The sequence below is a fragment of the Chroicocephalus ridibundus genome, chromosome 5 (genome assembly GCF_963924245.1).
Source record: "Chroicocephalus ridibundus chromosome 5, bChrRid1.1, whole genome shotgun sequence".
NCBI lineage: Eukaryota > Metazoa > Chordata > Aves > Charadriiformes > Laridae > Chroicocephalus > Chroicocephalus ridibundus.
The window spans coordinates 36,504,186-36,523,088 of NC_086288.1; the positions used below are offsets into that span (position 1 = coordinate 36,504,186).

Sequence of the window (18,903 nt, forward strand, 5' to 3'; positions counted from 1 at the left end):
CCCGACGCGGGAGCGTGGGGCAGCAGGGCGGGACACCCGCTTTCCGAACCCCGGCTGAAGCCTCGCACCGACAGCGATCGCCGCGCAACGGGCGCGCCGTCCCACCGGCGCTCGGCGGCGGCGGCGGGGGAACGTCGCGCGGCGGCCGGGGGCAGCGCACCTCCCCCGGGCCGCCGCCCCCGCCCCCGCCGCGGCCCGGGGCCGCCCGCCCCGGCCCTGATTGGGCCCGCGGGGAGGCCCCTCCCGCCGGTCCCCCCCCCGCCCGCCGCCGCCCGGGCGGCCCCGCCGCCGCGCCGCGCCCGCTCCCCAAATACACCTTTGCGGCGTCGGCGATCGGCAACGGTGCCCTGCCTCAGAGCCCCTCCGCGGGGCTTGCGCGGCCGCGGACAGCCCCCACCCCCTCGGCGCCATGGTGAGTGAGCGGCGCCCGCGGCGGGGAGCGCGGAGCGGGGGCGCGGAGCGGCGCGGCCCGGCGGGGACCCTGGACAGCGCTGGGACGGGGCGCCCGGCCGAGCCGCGGGCGGCGGGGCGCGGCGGGCAGGGACGGGGACGGCGCGCTCGTCCCGCCGTGGGGTGCGGGGCTGAGCCCCGGGAGCGAGGGAGGGGGGGGGAGGCGGGAAGCCCCCTCTCCTCGGCACCCCCAGCCCCCTTTGCAGCGTGCCCAGGGCCAAATATGGTCTTGAGCGAAATCTGTAGGGATTCGGGGCTGGAAGCGAGCTGGGAGCTCGCTGAGGTCTTCAGCCAGGAGGGGACTTGGGCGGCCTTTGTGCATTGTGAGGCTTTCTAAGAATTTGCTAACTGATGGTGCCCGTCAGGCTAATTGAACGCATTCAGGCTAGTTTTACTGCATTAGGCTTAGGTAAGGTTTCTTACCTGGTTTTCAGAGTAATTCATATCATTGAACTTCATGAATTAGATGCAAACCTCATATTTAATCACATACTTGGTGCTCTAACAATAACTTCATTTTTGCATTTGTTATTCCGATTCTGTTTTTTTCCAGGCAGAATAAATGAAACCCCAGACTGTGCTGCATTTGTTATGATTGGCAGTTTACTTTTTCAGTCAATTTTCTTAGCTCCGTTATTCTGTTTTTTCAAGACATTAGGCTTGTAATTCCTTTTCTGAGTGGACAGAGTTGTTTCTGTGGCTAAAGTTCAGTGACCATTACTAGCCTAGGCCTTTATAAAATCATCTCTATGTATAAACATGAGACACTTGAAAAGTTTTCCTCTCAGATGTGAAGGAGTACTTTTATATGTCTTACACTCTCTCTCAAGCTTGATCTAACGCTGCCTCTAACATGGCTCTATTTCCAGAGCTGGTCACTTATTCTGTGTATGTAGTGAGACGGCTTTCTAGGTTTGAAGGATGAATTAACAGGGAAAAAAGTCCTAAGCAAGGATGGAGTATTACTACAAATGAGTATTACGGTGAAATGAACTGTTTGTAATGCTGTATTTGGGCTACGCGCTTTCACTGGACTACAGGTTACATGTGCTGCATACGCGTTGGTCTAAAGAGAAATGGTAAGACTTTTTATAGCAGAAATAGTAGTAGGAAAAAAAGAAGTTTATATTTACTCAAATTTTCCATTGTGAAATCTCAGAGTACAGAGTTACAGAAAAATGTAACAGCATTTTTTATAACAACCGTAAGAGTTTAATTATCTTTCTGTGAATAGAACAAAGTGTTTTACTTACTTGGAAAAGGTCTAATCTTATAGTTTTCCTTAAGACAAAACTCCCAGTGGAGCCACTCCCTTTTCTTGTAGCTATGAACAAGATGATTTCTTTCCAAACTACAGAAAGTAGGCGCAAGGAAGCATACACTTTAAAACACATAAACGGGTCCGCTGCTTTTCTAGGGTTAGGAACAAAAGGTGGTGACAGCCCATGCTGGAGAGAGATTCCAGTGACAGGCTATTTTACGTAATTAACCAGAGAATTTAAGCAATTTAAGCAACCGGAGAACGTGTGCAAGTATGTTACAAATGCAAGCATGGGAAGTTCTCTTTATTGTCGAGAAGTTTCTTGCTTGGATTGTGTTGCTCTGGGGTGCTACATATGGCCATACATTCTGCAGCTCTGATGACTATTCTCTTTGCTTTGCCAGTAGCAAGAACCTTAAATGAACTAGATGATTGTAAGGAAGTGTGAGGAATACTGTAATGGTGACATAAAAGACTTTATGCTCCACATTCTCAGAAGAGAAAAGCAATTGCTGAAATAATGCTGATCCAAAACAGGCAGGAAAAGTAAGGAAGCAGAAAGAAGGAATTCACATCTTAAGAGCTCTTGGTTGGTTGTTTTTTTTTTCTGTGGAATTACGTAGCTTGCAGCTATTAAGAGTCATGACAGTGCAAGATCATGAGGCAAACATTGGAGAGAAAGTAAGGAGAAAGTTCTACAGTGGGTTTTTTAGCCTTTTTGACATTATCAATAAAATGGCTCACCATCCCCTCTCCCACTGGTTCACTTGCTGAGTATTCACTTAAGTTATTCAATTAAGTTTTCAATAAACCATTGAAAATGAGAAGGAAAGGTTAGACCTTAATGTTGTGTCCATAAAACTAAGTACTAAAGTCTTGTATATTTGTCTTATTCTGATTAATGCTTTCTTTAAAAAATCTGTCTTTAACCATTCTACAAGTCAGTTTCAAAATGAATCCCATAGTGAAATCAAAACATAAGTAAGAGTTTATACTAAACTATAATACTCAAAGCATCAGTAGCAGTCAAAACCTGATTATGTCATGTAATAAAAGGTAAAATATCACAGCCATTATGAAGATAAATGCCATCTGTTTGAAATTCTAAAAAAATACTGAGATTCAAAATAAGCAATCCAAGGAAGTCAAGGTGCAGTTTGTAGCAAATACAGCTATTTTCCTTTTAACTGAAGTGAGTTGTTAAACCAAAAGATGTTGTAAATTATATCTTACTTAAAAAAAAATAAATCAAGCACCTCAGTAATCTAAGGAAACAGACACAACATTCTAAATTAGCAACAAGGAAATATGTATTACAAGGTACTGGCCGTATTTTGTATCTACACTGTAGACGAGCAGCATGTTTTCTTTTTTTTTAATACAAAATTATTTATTTAAGAAAAGTTCAGTATAGGCAAAAATAAGTGTTTTAAAATAGTTATTGGAAACTACAGGACATGTTTGAAAGAATTTTGTTGTAATGATATTTAGAAATGACTACGGTTCAGCTTGCACATTTTATTAGCAAATGAAAATTGAGCCGTGGAGAGCTGCCATTGGAGTTTCTTTGCTGGAATTCCTTGCACAGTTTGTACTATTTCCTTTTTAAAGATCTTTATTGTCTATGTGTTTATTAAAATTCACTGCATTTATTTAGATGCTTAGCATTGCAATTAAGATTTTTAGCACTTGAAATTTAAAGTAAGCCAAATCTCACATTTGACATTACTTTGAATATTCTTTTCAGCATGTTTTGAGCATTTGAGATGTGGCTCTAATATATGTGATATATATTCAGCAAGTCTTGCATGAATAGCTGTACCAGGAGTAGAGATTCAAGTTTATCATTGAACAGATATTAATATTTTTAATTCAGGGCATAAGTCTTTGTTCAAGGCTATTCAGGACAGAATATTGGTATCTACTTAATTTTAAAATTCCAATAGGATTTAAGCATGTGCATAAATGGGCTAGGGCTTCTAGCTAGGGCATAAACAACAATTTTTTATTTTTTTTTAAAAAGGCAGCAAATTTGCTAGAGACAGCAGGGTTTTTTATAAGGTTTTTGCTTTTAGATCCACCTGCTGTGAAACAATTGAAAAGAGCATGTTAATACCTCTAATGAAGCCTTTTACTTGTAACACAGGCATTGATTGCTACTCATTTGGTAACATGCTGTTCTTCCAGTTTTTTGATTGTCCTCCTGAGGTGATGCCACTCTTAGGTCAGTGCTAGTGTTGCTTTGTCATTTTGGCTCCTCATTTATGACCTGTAGCTCATACAGGATGCTTATTTATTTTTGTAGATGCGGAGTCTGGAGCAAGCTGACATCTACTCCCTTTTCGTAGGAGTGCTCATTTCACTGCTGTCAGTTGTTCTGCTGCTTCATGACCTAAGTCAGAGCAAATACATTCTCTAGGGATTAATTTTACTTTGCCCTAGAGACATCTCACCAAGTCCTGTTTGTTACTTCAGACCCCAAGTAAATTTGAGCGTTAGGGCTTCCACAGGCCTTCAGCTTTGGGAGAATCTCACCCTATCAGAGCACAGTCTTTTGTGATATTCACTTCCACTTATTTTTCATTCATATTTCCTATTATATGATAGTTTTGTTAAGTTGAATCAATGCCTTGCTAAGAATATTACTGCTTTCACATTGAACTGCAGAGTATTTTAACTAAGGTTCTCATTTGATTGAAATGCCTCCTTCCATAGTTCAGACCCTCACTGCTACTTTTAGGCACCCTCCCTGCTTCTTGAACTCGGCAGTATTGTGGTAGCCATTATTCTTGATTTTACTGTTCTGACTCTTTAAATTAGTTCCTTTGTGTAACTTAAAGCCAACTTGTGAATTGATTTTCTTCTTGCATATTCACACTAGAAGTAGCTGTTCCAAGAGAATGGTGCCCTGCTAGTAGAAGTATTCAAACAAGCCACCTCCTCATGCAAGTCAGCACCAGTAGGCTAATTTCTCACAGGCAGCACGCTAAGACTAGATGATAACCAAGTTGTGAGCTTATGTATTATTTCTGAGAGGGTACTTCTTTCATGAGACCCCCTGTCTGTGCCTCCTGTGTGTATGTATCTGCCTGAATGTGAACTGAATGCTATGCTGTCACTGCTTGAGAGCAAGGAGAAAAATGCCTGAAGACTTGCATCCCAGCATGGGGGTACAGGCCACAGAGCTGTCTGAAACCCTCTCTTGGGACTGTTTGGTGATGCCTTGCACTTTACGCATGGCTATGCCCATTGATTGTTTCAGCTAAGTCCAGATAGATAGAAAAACAGGTCAGCCATGCAGTGGCTCAGGAAGAGAGCTTTAACTGTGTGGGCTGTAATCTAGAAAGTTGGGTGTGTGCATCATCATGGAGGAGGCTGGAACCAGTTCCAAAGATTTTATCGAGCGTTGTGGAATGTGGCCCTTAGACAGATATTTGTATGACAGAGTTGCAGGGAATATCCCATGCAAGTCATCCGATTGTTTCAGTGTGAGTAAAAATGTCTTACTATAAGGCAATGTGCTAAAATCCTTTGATTATTTTCTCCTCCACAAATGAAAATTGAAAGAAACATACATTTATGAAGTGAATCTCTTCTTCAGCTTCATTCTAGGGTATTCAGAAAAAAAATGTATCGCTCTTTTGGGGAAAATATGTTTTGTGGGAATCCTCCTGGTGTAAGTCTAGAATGTCATCAATTCCAGAGGGTACGGTAAAAATTATGGTTTCTGTGATGCCACATACAGTAGTTGCTGCTTAACTCTCCACTTTTAATGAATAATGGCACAGTTATTTTTGAGATGCCAGAAAGAGGTTTCTGTGTGGTATATTAGACAGGAGTATGATGACTGCCTTTCTAATGCTGACCAAGGTAGATGTGTGTTTAATTTCATTTTGACCTTGCATTTCACTTGGCACTTGATACAAATGGAGAGCGACAAAAGTTGTTCAGGGAAAGCTGACTTCCCTCCTCGGCAAATACAGAAACTCTTCACACGCAAAAGAGCATTAGTAAAAGGCTGCCTACAATGGAGGAGCACCTCAACAAGATTTCCAATTTGTTGCTTGGAAAAACTGGGATTTTTGCATTTGCTCATAATTATTTCTATGATTTGAAAACACAAGACATTATGTCCAGCTGCTGTTAATAGGGAGCGGTGTCTGCTTATATTTATAACTGTGTGGCTCCCTAGCCCTGACTGCAAGCACCCTGGAGCCTAAAATACTCATTGCAGTTCCTGTTTTAAATAGCACTGCTAAAAATGGCAAAATTTCCATGTCTTTGGAGAAAGCATGCATCAATCTAACTTTAAATTTCCTTTTTTTTTTTCTTTTTGCTGAAATTGTCGTCATAGTTGTCTGTTTGCACTGGCAAGCTGAGAGTGCAAAACCCCCTGCCTCATGTTGAGAAAAATATTTGTGGATTGATAAACTTCAAATTTTGGTGAAAATATAGCCACTAGTCCGTAGAACTCACAAAGCGTGTTTAGAAGTAGGATTTTAGGACTTCCACATGGGAAGAAAAGTATGAAGGGAAGGATAGTTCTGTGGCTTAAGAAACTTAGCAAGGCTTTTGTTCAATGTGGAACTTATTATTTTTTTTCTCAAAAACTTCAGGAAATCATGACAGGAATAATTACAATTAATTTTAGATTTAATTAAATGCTTATGTTGATGCAGTTAAAGTTACAGGTTCCCAAACAGGTTGCATGACATTAATAAAACCAGCCAAGAGGAAATGCTTTTCTTATATGCAATTACAGAGCCTTCAGAAATTAGGTAATTAAGTTAAACCTGGTGTGTGTTAGGCATGAAACTATAGGGTGAGGACACCTTCCTTGTTCTGCTTTTATATATAGCACCTACACACTTTTCTGAATCCTATCCACAAAATTTATTTGAATTTCACTTGTAGAAATGTGCAAGTGTTTAGATCCCACATTTATTTTTAAAATCTGGCTGCAAATTTTTGTAAGGTTTGACCTGATTTTTGTAAATCACTCCAATGTACTAAACTCCCGGCCAAAAAAACTTGTGCAACTGTTCACGAGATCTGGATTCACTTCTTAGCTCAGCTGCAGTATTTCTTTTGTGATCTCTGGCATGCCTTATTTCCCCGCTTCTGAACAAAGCATCGTAATGCTTCCTTTCATATCCCATTTTTCTGTCTTAGCTATCAGAGGGCAAACCTTCCAGGTCAAACATCATCTTTTACTGTATATTTGTGTATGGCCCTGATCTTAACTTGGCCCTTCTTGGAGGTTAAAATAAACAAATAATACACTTAGCAACATCAATAGAGAAAAAGCAGAATGCATGATAATATTGGCACAATTTCTCTGCTCAACAAGCTGCCCAAGGATGAACTCACTAGACAGAAGGTTAAATACCAGTATTTGAGTTTAGGCAAAAGCTCCATAAGGATCTTCACATGCTGACCAAATATCAGTCTCACTGACTGAATGGTGGCTTACATGAAGGTAATGAAATAGTTCCCTTCCCAGACAAAAACATTTGGTTGTGTGGTTGTAATGAAACAGCATAGAGGAGGCCAGTCTTCCAGTCACGAGTTAGGCGTGGCTTGCAGAACATTTTGATAGTCTCATGAAGCAGGGACTACATTTGTAGTATGACACCGTAAACCTAAAGCTGATTTGAACATTAGCATCAACTTAGATCAGCTCTGCCCTTACTCTGCACGTCACATGCTCCGGATCTGTGAGAGATGCAGCATGATAGTCAACTATATGTGGAAAAAGTCATTGACCGTAACAACGGTAAATTTTAGAACCAACAGAGTCATAGCTTAGTCAAAGTTTGAAGTGTGCAGCTATACCATACATGAGATGATAGTGGTGGGCATCATGACAGAGTCGTTATTCTCTTAGAAGATTAGAGACTGGCACTAGCAAATACCAGTAAAAAATGTTTTAAACTGTTGATTAATATAATATATTAATCATAAAATTTGGTTTCATGATACCTTCCTTCCAGTTTCTCTTTGAAAATAATTTGCAGTTCTAAGCAATACTAAGTTCTAAGCAAAAATAGGTTTAAACAGAGGGGAATTAAAAGGTAGAAGTATCTTTTCAAATAGGCTTTGAAATGGTGAAGAGCAAGGAGTACCGATGGACTACAGGATTATGACTTACATGTAGCAAAAGCTAAAAAAGAACATCCATCCCTGCGTATGTTGTGGGCAGATTTTTTTTAGCAATAAAATGGAATAGGGAAAAAATAAGATAAGAAACTGAAATTAGAGTAGTAGTTGCAGAGAAGCATCTAATGAGGTTGATGTATTTAAAAAAAATACACTTAGATTTTATTTCAGTCGCTGTAATGTACTGTATTGTAAATGGCTGATCTATCTAATGCTGGAATAAATATGCAAAAAAAGGATGTTTATTCAAGTATTTATGTAACATATCCTCACTGTTTTCTTTCCCAGCTGTTACTCTACAACCATGGAAAACACTCATAATCTTTAGTAAAATATTAATAAATGTATTCAGATCTTTAATGCTAAACTTAGGTTTGGTACTTTTTCAACAAAGAAGCTGCACTACTTAGGAATGCAGTCCTGTTGTCAGTTTAATATATTATGGGCAGTGTGGGATTTGGATGTCTGTTGTAAACAGAGTTGAAAACTCAGAGCAAAGGTTTACAACATGAATATTCTGCAAAGATACTTGTGATACTGTGAGAACTTCATTTCTCCATTGTCACAGGATACTTGTAAAGTTAGTGCATTTGTCTTGTTGGAACTTGCCAGGTACAAATGTTTAAAACAAATGTTTTGAATTTTCAGCATCACTTAAACCGTAAGCAGAAATGTCAAAGGTTTCCGACCCCATGTAAAGGAAGACTATACACAGTGCAGCAAACTTTCTTTCCTTCCTGTTTTTTTGGTTTTTTTCTACCTGCCGAGAGTGCACACTCCGCAAGATTCGTGGTGCTTCCAGATGCTCCAGAATACCAAAGGCTTAAAAAAACATTGTCTTCATCTTGGCAGAAAATTCTTCATGAAAGAGATACTACCTTTCTTTATCCTTAAACTTGGGTCTCTGATTATATCCTCTAGGAACTTGTGCCTCTCAGTCTGTCCCTCTGCCCCAACTATAGACATGGTCTCTCAGCCTTTTCATCATGGAATTCCATACATTTCTAGAAAAAGGGGGAACTTGCTATGCAGCATCCTCTTTCTGTGCATATACACAAACACAGAGGTGGAACCCGTTATTTGCCATGGGATTTCTTTTATCAAGAACCCAGTTAACAATAAATTTAACTTTCTAGTCAAAGGAGGAGTTATTTTCAGGATAATATTTAAATTACATTCAAAACTGGACTTGCTAGGGCCAGAATTTGATTTTTGCTCATTTTTAGGTTTTCTCCCACAGTTCACTGCCCAGTGTCTCTGCCCTTTCACCTCTGAAACAGCTGAACTGTTTTCTGTGCTGGCTTGCAGCTACTATTCACAGTACTAGTATGCAACATAGCACGTTGGAGACATCCTGTTATCCGTCCCCATTTGAAATGAACATGGTTTCTTAATATAATGACAAAACCAGGTGTTCAGTGATGAATAGCCATTTTACAGATTCAGAAAACAGCACATACGGAGCGGTTGTTCACATTTTGGTTGGAAATAGTACTTGAAGGGCCTTAGCTGTGGGACAGCTCCTATGCTAAAAATGAGTGCTTTGGTACCTGGGTAGTTTGTCTGTCATTGCACAAGCTGAAGTGTTGAGACAAAGATGTTTATCAATTACATTTCATATTACTTTTGGTTCTCAACAAAGTAAATCTGAGATGTCCCCATTACCTCAGTGAAGGCAATGCAGCCGAGATCCTCTACAGTCATTGCCTGACACTTCAGGGTTCAGATTTCAGCCTTCAAGGATGACTGGCACTTAACGTCCATTGGTCAGCTGTCATTTCCACATGCCTATCTGCTGCCACTTCTCTTTAGCTGATGCTCTCAGTTGGAGCCCTAGACTCTAGAGCAAGACTCTCAAACTGTGTTCCGTGCTCATTTTGCGTGAGGGCTGAAACCCGAAAACTCCCAGCGCTGAAGCATAAATTCCCACACCTTGAACTTAGAACTGAGTGCCCTTACAGTTCCTTACCTTCTGTGGTGGCACAGTGGGAAGAAGGTCTGGCTTGCCGTTACTGGTGATTGCTGACACTAGTGCAGTTTCATGCTGGCTCGCTGGAGTGCAGGTCAGGGCCTTCAAGGAAGCCAGGTAAGTTGTGCTTCCATCCTGGGTTCTCAGATGCATGTGCAGCCCCAACTGGTATTTCAGAAGGCCTGATGGAGAGAAGAAAGAGGTTCCTTATAGGCATATTATAAAAGAGAAGTGAAATATCTTTAAAAAATAAAATGTAAAACTATGATATCTTAATTAAATCAGTAACAATGTGTATCTGTCTTTTAACTTACTAATCAATGCCATTTAAAACAAAACACTAGAAAACAGCATATGAAATGTCCAAGTCTATGAATTTTTTACTTCTTTATTAACACAGTGTAACCTCATTACACAATGCAGCAAAACAAGGTATGTCACTCCCTGCCTCCCATTAGACGCTAGTGAGGCAAAACACTGAAACTAGAAATTGGATGTTGGCAGCCAAATCAGGGCAATAAAGACATATCCTTCCTTAATTGTGCAACAGAGAGTAATGTAGGAACAACAGAGTTTTTTGAAACACAAGCTGTAAATACCACAAAAAAATTTCCCCTAAAATCTAAAATATTGCTGAAAAGCTCCTTGAAATTATCATTTCAACATTTTCTGTAGACTATATTGTCAGATTAGCAAAAAATTATTTGCATAAGTACCGACCATACTTCAGTGGATTTGTAGTAGAGAAAAAGCAATATATCAGTAAGAGAACTGCCTGTGCCTTTGCAAATTCTTTTATTCTGTTGCCCATGTTTCCCTTCTTTCTTATGGATTTTTTAATCCTCATGTCCTTCTGTAGGCTCCTGCTCTACTTTCTTCTGTTTTTCCCTCTTTGCTCCTTTATTCTGTCTGTATCTCCCTTCTCTCCTTTTTATCTCTCACATATTAAAGAAGAGCAGATATTGCAAAATAATGCTACAATAAATGAGGAAAAAACTATGCTATCTGAGAAATGGAGCAAAGCTTTGATCTTTCAGACTTTGGTAAGAATACAGTGATGTTAACATTGTTGCAGTCAATGCAATTATACAGGTTGTGAGATGAAGAACCATGGACATTTCTAGGTAGTCTACCTAGAATAACTCCAGGAAGATTACCCTGTGATTCGTACAATGCACAAAGTTCAGGTTCTGTATCACAGAAGCATATTCGTTTGGATGACAAACATATTTTTTTGGTAAGAGCTTTTCATATGATTCTACGTCTTTTGGAAAATCCAAGAAGTCCTCTGGTGAAATCATCTCCCTTGTTTTATGGAAAAATTATCTGCATTTTCCTAATGAGAGAAAGACCTGAGGGCCTGGCCCAGAAAGCCACAGAAGTTTCTCACAAAAGTGGAAAAAGTAGCAGGAGAATCCTTATGGTTAAACTACATTTAATTTACCTCCGTACTTAAACCTTGAATTTATACCTCAAATTAGAGGCTGGTGATTGGTACATCCCAGCAGAGATTCTGCACTGTGTTCGTTGTTAACCCTTTCTTGTATTTCCATCCTCCAAATCTCTTAATCGGTTTAATCTCTGTTAATCTGAAATGCCTGCCACAGAAATCAGTCAATTTCAACGGAATTTGCAAACATTTCAAGCCAAGCGTATGTTTCTGTGCCAGTCTGTGCCTGGTGCTCTGGCACTAAAATATCCAGAACAGAAGCAGACACTAGAGTTTAAAAAAAGCCGGATGGCATTATTTTTATTTTTGTAGAATTAAGTATTCAAGTTTGATATTGCTACAAGAAGATGCAATTCAACAGCTAATGCACTTGAATTGGTATAATGCATGGTTTGGAACATGCTAAATCTTTCTAAATGCATCTGTTATAACTGGGAGACCAGCAATCACTGAGGCTTTTACTATTTGATATTTTTTAGCTATAAGGGTGAATCTTTTCTCTGCTGTGTAGCACTACCGAAGGTTTGGAAGAGTAGCGTGTATGTCAGGTATTTTCCTTTGCCTCATGATCAATGCCTCAATGATCCTCTGATTTTCACTGAAAATATTGTTAAAATAAAAAACTACCTTTTAATAATGACTTGAGAAATTCCTTTGTAAAGGATCTCACATTTCTAGATCTGAATAACCTAGATTTCTGCTATAGTCTGTCCTACACATTCCTTTTTTTAAGTAGAAGTGTCAAAGATGAATAACCACCCGTAAATATTTTCAGTTTATTTTTCCGCAGGGCCACACTTTCACCTCAGTCTTTGCATCAAACTGCCACCAAGGCCAAGGGGAAGTTCCACACACAGAATATGTGGTGAAGGTGGCAGTTATCTCTGAGTTAGTTTTGCATGCTGCCTTGTCCCTCCTGCTGTCATTTGCATGTGCTGACTTTTGCTGTGCAAACATCATCTGAGAAACACTCTGTGCAATTTGATTTTTTCCACATGCGTAAAAGAAAAGTAGAATAAATGGAACGGAAGGATTTAATAGATCAGTAGCTGTGATAACTCCCGCAATTGCACTGGAGACAATAACAAGCATCACAGATTGAACATTCTACAGGAAGCCAAAATCTGCCTCTTGATTTATTTAATTTTTAGTTTTGTTACAGAGGTGGTATACACTAATAGCTGGCTAATATTAGTCATTAAGTGCATATTTACTGTGATTAATTAACAACGTTAATTTATCTTAATACCACATGTGCAAGTTCAGTATTTCACAAAACATCTCACTTTGCTTCATTATTTTAGCAAAAAAAAAAAGTCTGTGTTTTTAAAGACAATATAAATTCACATATTTACCATATTTACCTAGCTTTTTCTGCTGTAAATGCATATCTGCTGTATTTTCCAGAAGACTATTAGAAAGCAACTAAGTGATACACTCAACAGGGAAATTGATACTGTAATGTATTCCTAGAGCATTCAGTCTCACAAGATGTGCTGATAGCCTTTGGAACTGTGCTTTACAAAGGTAAGATCCACTGCTTTTGTGTACTCAAATCTTTTTTAAAATAGCAGATTTTGAAAGGGACAGGCTGTGAATGGACCAATCAGTGAAATTAAAAATGAAGGTACTAATTTACAGTGCACATGGCCAAATCAGCAGTTTAATTTATTTTAAACATGTTTTGTATCAGAAACCATCTGGAAGCATTTAATCAAAAAGGAAGGTGCCTGCTGGTCCTGCCTTGCAGATACCGTGGAAGAGAACAATTGGGAAAGTAGCTGATTTCTCCTCTTCTTCAGAGCGGCTTTCTTTGCCACCGGCCCTAGCTAAAGCAGAATCAGTAGCTGCATGATGGCTGTGAAAACACCTCTTAGGCCATCTATTCTGTTGAGTACACCTCTTCTATCAATATATTCTTTTCCCTATCAGAAAAATTACAAGGCCATGACCTTGCTGCTGTAGGATAAACCATTTTCACTAATTAGAAGTTCCTGTTATTAGCTTCCCATGCATAGTATTTAACTTTTCCAGAATCTCAAATGACCTCAGTTCTGTGTTTACCAACAGATCTGCACACCTACCTGCAAAAACCCGAAATGAAAAAAACAAGGCTGTATTTTGCTTCAAAATAAGAAAACATGCAAATCAGTATTTCTGTCACAGAACTGTTAGTTTTAATCCTATTCCTGCTATATCCAGAAACCTGCTATTGACTTCAACGGGATTTGGCGTGAGTGCTTAACTATGAATAAATATGAAAGGTAGTTGTCAGTGATTTTCAATGTGAAAATGACTTTGTAGACATTGTGAACAGAAGTGGCAGCTGGCAAATATTCAGTCCGAAAACTCTGCAATTGAAATCTACTAATGAAACACTTTGCTTTCTACAGACCTAGTTTTCAAACTGTTCTTGACATCTGTAGAGTTCAGAGAAACTTTTAATACTCCATTATTTATAAAACTTGCTGTTCATTATGATTTTAAGCTGTGAACACAAAGGGAATATTTAACCATATGCACTGTCATAAGACACTACAATCACTGTTTTATATTGCTCTACAATGCTCCAGTATCTTTGGGAAAACAGTAACAATAATGGTATTTATGCAAACCTGTGTGCCAGTTGCATAAACAGTTACGCACATTCAGCTTCAATCAGATGAATACACACATGTACAAGTCTCAGCAAGATAAGCGTCTTTGAAGAAGTAGGAGAATTATTTTATCATCTCTGCAGATGCTTCGCAGTTAATCCAGACCGTGGTTCTCAAATTAGAAGTTACTTCATGTGTTAGAAATTTGGAAATTTTAAATAGTCTATTGTTTCATTTATTATAGAAGATACAGCAATCCTGTGTAAGTCATGAATACTAGCTAAAGATCTCAGTGAAAAACACCATGAGATAAAAAGTTACTCGATTTCACTCTTATTACAGAATAATTATAATTATTTTTTACTTTCTTTGCTCCTAAAAATGTTTTCGATCTATGAACTAAATAAAAATCAGACTTTGCAGACATTTGAAGTTAGAGGCCTACTTAAATGAGTACAGTTATATGCATTGGTAAGTTTAAGAGATTCAACTGTAAATAGGTATTTGGAAAGAATCAGTAAACACCACAATTGAGAATTACTTCATATTCTAGAGCCACAGCACTTCTCCTTTTGTGGATTCTAATTTATATTCCATTGGCTTCTAGCAAGACTTTGATCTTTACATTTAACTCCTGCTGACTGTCATGAACACCACGTGTCCTCAGGACAAATTTCAGTTCTTGAAAAGAAGGCGTTCTGAAGACATAAATAGATTTCTTAGCTTTTCTCTTACGATTTTCATTAAAGTATTGTAATTTCACAGACTGCAATTGCAGATTAAATGCTATATTTAAAATATATTTCTTTAAAGTGTGAGAATGCTTTCCAGGTACTTTGGATTGGTTTTGCTTTTGCTTGTCCTCACTGCAGCCCCTCCTGCACTTCCATTTCTTCTTCATCTGGGTACCCAGATCACTTAAGGTATCATCAGTTCTGTCAGTTCAACATCAGGATTTCCCCCCATGCGAAAAAAAGAAAAAATTAAATAATGTGTTGTGGTTACATACGGCAGGTTGTTTCTAGTCTTTGTGAGGTATCTTTAGCTCTGACTCTGAAAAAATGCCCATGAGCAGTGAACCTCAAGAGCTCCACAGTGTAAGGAGGCTGGGGTTTCAATGGGCAGTATCTCCATCTTAAGCTGCTTAGCTGGTGGTCTAAGCCATGCTTTGGACCAGGGGTGAGGGTGTGGGGATGTGCCACATCCAAGGGCTGCTGTTTCCGCCTGAGCGCGTGAGGGGGGAAGCAGGGAATCAGGTGCTGTGAGGCTGCCTGCTGGGCTTGCTGCGGAGTGTTTTCACAGATAGGCTTTGACTCACAGGAAGAGAATATTTTTCCCACGCTATCTTCTCAGCATGCCTCCCTGTTAGTTGGTCCTAGCATAGGAAAAATATTTACCCTATGAAAGTACATGTGATACTTAAAATGACAAATATACATTTTATAAGCAGGACTTGGGAATCAGCCCTTCCTTTAGCTACATGCCAAAACATGGGTGCAGTGATTAGGGTTCCCCCTCTGCCTTTAATTGAAACCAGAGATGTGGCTGCAATATAACTTTCACATCTGGAGTCTGGGCTTCTCCCAGGGCTATATTTGGATACAGGGATTTGCTTCAGACCATTAGAGGGAAATGAGTCAGTCACAAAATCAGTATCAGAAATTCTTTAAAACTAGGGGTTTTCCCTGTCTTCAAGAACACTGGTTTCTGTATCAGGGTATAGAGCTTGGTGTTATTACACAAATGCTAATAAAAAAGCATTTTTAAAAAAAGCAGCAAAAGTGTCTGTCTCATGATGACCTTAAAATGAGACATATTAGCAGTTTTGAAGTTTAGTTATGTATTCCATGAAACTTCCTTATTGCTGATTACAATAGAGACAAGATGGAAAAGGAGATAACTTATTTTCTTCTCAGAAAACAAAGGTAATTATTTTCTTCATCTCCTGGTTTGGTAACTGTCTAGCAACACAGGTGCATTCAACATGGAGCACAGAGAAAACACTTGATTGTGTTTCCCTGTTTCTTAAAACACCTCGTAAAGAAAAAAAGGTAGAAAGGTGATGAAATTGCACATTATGTGGGGAGAAAGTCTTTCTTGTAAGCAAGGTCTAGATTTTTAGCTTGCCCTAAGCAGCCATATAGGACAGTCACTGGGATGAGTTACAACACTGAATGTGGATTTACTAAAATGTTTGGACTGTTAATAATTGATTGCTATGACTTGTATTATTTTATCATAGCTGCTTTACCACCTTGTACTTAGCTTGGTAATCGCTGCAATTCCACTAGATGGTTGAGTAAGTGCTGTGGTGTGCTGTGCTATTTCCTTCCTTTCAAAAGTATGCTGTGACTTACAGAAAGGTTTTGAGTATACTTTTCTTAGAAATAGCCCCAAACAGAGTTATGTCTGTCAGTAAGGACACTAGAACCGGCTTGCACAGGACGCAACGGCAATTAGTGCTTTGGAGAAAAAAATGGTAAGACTACTCTAACGGGCTCTGGTGTACAGACAGATCAGAACTAGGGATGACTTGTTAGAAAGACGGGTGGAAGTTTGGGGGAACAAGCAGAGAAGTTAATGCCTGACAAAGCATATTCTTTTTGAGATTGATGAATCTAGTAATTTCTTGGGTACCAGTAAATTATTGTGAAATCCACTGTCCAATATCATGTCTCATCCTGATCTACAGAGAGAACAACAACCTTTTAATCAGTTACTGCCTTTGCTCAAGTAGCAAAAATCTGTGCCGTGAAAGAGCCTAGAATCTTGCTGGAAAAAAAATAGTACTAGTTTGTGATGTAAGTACTCATCTTACTCAAGGGTGGTAATGATTTAGGATTGAATGATCACCTGTATTTGGGATTTCCTAGAGCTCAACTCCTTGGCTTTGCAATTTTCTTTTTATAGAGTTATATTCTTTATGCAATTTTGTGGTGTGTACATTTGTGTTGCTGCTGCAGATGTAGAATTCCTATCCCTACTGTGCACTTTACCTAATATGCAAGTTACACACAATATGTTTTTTAAATTATTCTTGTGTAATGACAGTTACCCCCAGGTAGGTTAGAAAATGTATTTACTGTGTTAACGACAGGAATAAATTACTGGCAAGGGGTAAATGAGGCATCCTGAAATTTCAGTTGATGGCTTAGTCTCTGACTGAGGAGTTGCAGGAAAACAGAATCACAGAATCGTAGGGTTGGAAGGGACCTCTGGAGATCATCTAGTCCAACCCCTCTGCCGCAGCAGGGTCACCTAGAGCAGGTTACACAGGAACACGTCCAGGCAGGTTTTGAATGTCTCTAGAAACATCTCACTCCTCTTCACACAGACACATCTTTTCTAAGATGTCCTCTACCTAAGTCAACAATTGGCAGTTTTCTATTAGGTATGACTCACTGCCACTTAGAAATTTTTAAACAGATTTGCCTATCTGCTCCCGTTGCTTACATCTTGTGCACTCCAAAGCAGCAATACCCAAACAAATTAATGCTTTGAAGGTCTGTGCACTCTGAATGGGTTTAAGTTAACAATGAAGCAGCCAAATAAAGTTTACTGTTTGTACAAGATATAATAAGACTAATAAATACTCACTTTGACTTCTTAAAATATTGACTTATATATTGATGTGGACTTGAGCAGTTTTCTCTGAGTATTTTAGAAGCCTCCTTAAAATCCTTAGAAACGGACAAATCACCAGGGCTTTGCTTCTGTTGCTACACATAGCACTTGAAGTAGAAGCAGCAAAGTGCGGATATTGCATTTCAGATTAATAAGACAAAATGACAGGATTTAGTTATTTTCCCTGTGTTTGTCTGCTGACAGGCACAACAGCTGAATCCACAATGAGCTGCTACTGATAGGGTGATGGGTACTAACCTGTCATTCTAGAAGCTGCTTGTGTTTTGCCTGCGAGTAAAAGTAACAGTGCCTGCCTTGCTCTGTGCAGAGGTATACTGACTGGCAAGGGGCAAAAGGCAGTGGTTTCTGAATCCCACAGAGATTAGAGCTGAGTGGGAATTGCAAGCCTCCGTTTTACATAAAGGTGAAACAGAAGTTAACAGCTACTTCTGCTGAGGCAATGGCTCCCAAACCACGCTGAGCTCCTGCAAGTGCTGCAATCACTCTTGTGCTGGAGAAAGTTAGATCCAGTCAGTGCTATCTTGTGACTGCTGCAAAACAAACTGATTGTTAATTCTTGCTCAGCATGCAGCAGTTCACCTAACAAAGTGGTATGTATGGTTAAAAACAAAAAAGTGACATTATAGCATAATACCATTTTCTGTCCTACTCTGAGCAAAGGACTCTGCTTGTAATAAGAAAAAAGTATTTAATGTTGCTTCTAATTTTTATGCCATGTCCATGAGCTAAGATTACAAACCACCTTTAGCTACTGTTAACAAGTGGTATGGCTTAGTTCTTATAAATGGCTGTGTTATATACCCCCCTTATATAAGGGGGTTTTACTGTATGATTGATTCATTGCACTGTATTTTGTGGCACTGTCAAGGAAATGTTTTAGCAGAGGAAAATATTCAGAAGAAACTAGTACAAATAAGCATGCAGGAAGGCATTTTGGCTGTAAGACAAGTGTAGATGTAAATATACAATGAAATGTTTGCACAAAGCATTTTGAGCGCTGTTATTCTGCTGCTATGACTATACTATGTAAAGTCATCTTCATTTTTCTGAGTGGCACAGTGCCATGTTGCATTCAGCCAGACACTAAATAAATTGGTTGCTTGTAGTTTGATCTCACAGCAGATTATTTAATTTTAATTTTCAGTTTGCTTCCCAAGGTAAATATGACAGCAATTAATATAGCAGAGATGGAGAATTCACATTCACATTAAACGCAGTTGCTCCCCTGGGATGAGCTCTCTCAAAGCATGTTCAGAGAGGAATTAAAACCAGAAACTTTTCCCACGTTTCCTCATGTTTCTTATTTTTTTTTGTTTTCGTTAGAAAATGTCTTTAAACATTGTGAACAACGGGAGGGCTGGTGTTCCTCATT

General features: G+C 39.3%; 1 protein-coding gene across 2 annotated transcripts in view; it reads left to right on the top strand.

Annotated features, from left to right (window-relative positions):
* Nucleotides 1-260: 260 nt before the first annotated feature.
* The window catches only part of GUCY1A1 (guanylate cyclase 1 soluble subunit alpha 1), a 38,954-nt gene continuing 20,311 nt past the window's right edge, over nt 261-18,903 (top strand). The window contains exon 1 of one of the 2 annotated variants that reach the window (XM_063336025.1): nt 261-412. The gene's annotated coding sequence lies outside the window, so the exon portion shown is untranslated. Of the gene's footprint in view, nt 413-12,700; nt 12,817-18,903 lie in introns of those variants that run through there. The other variant, XM_063336026.1, reaches the window with a different exon arrangement.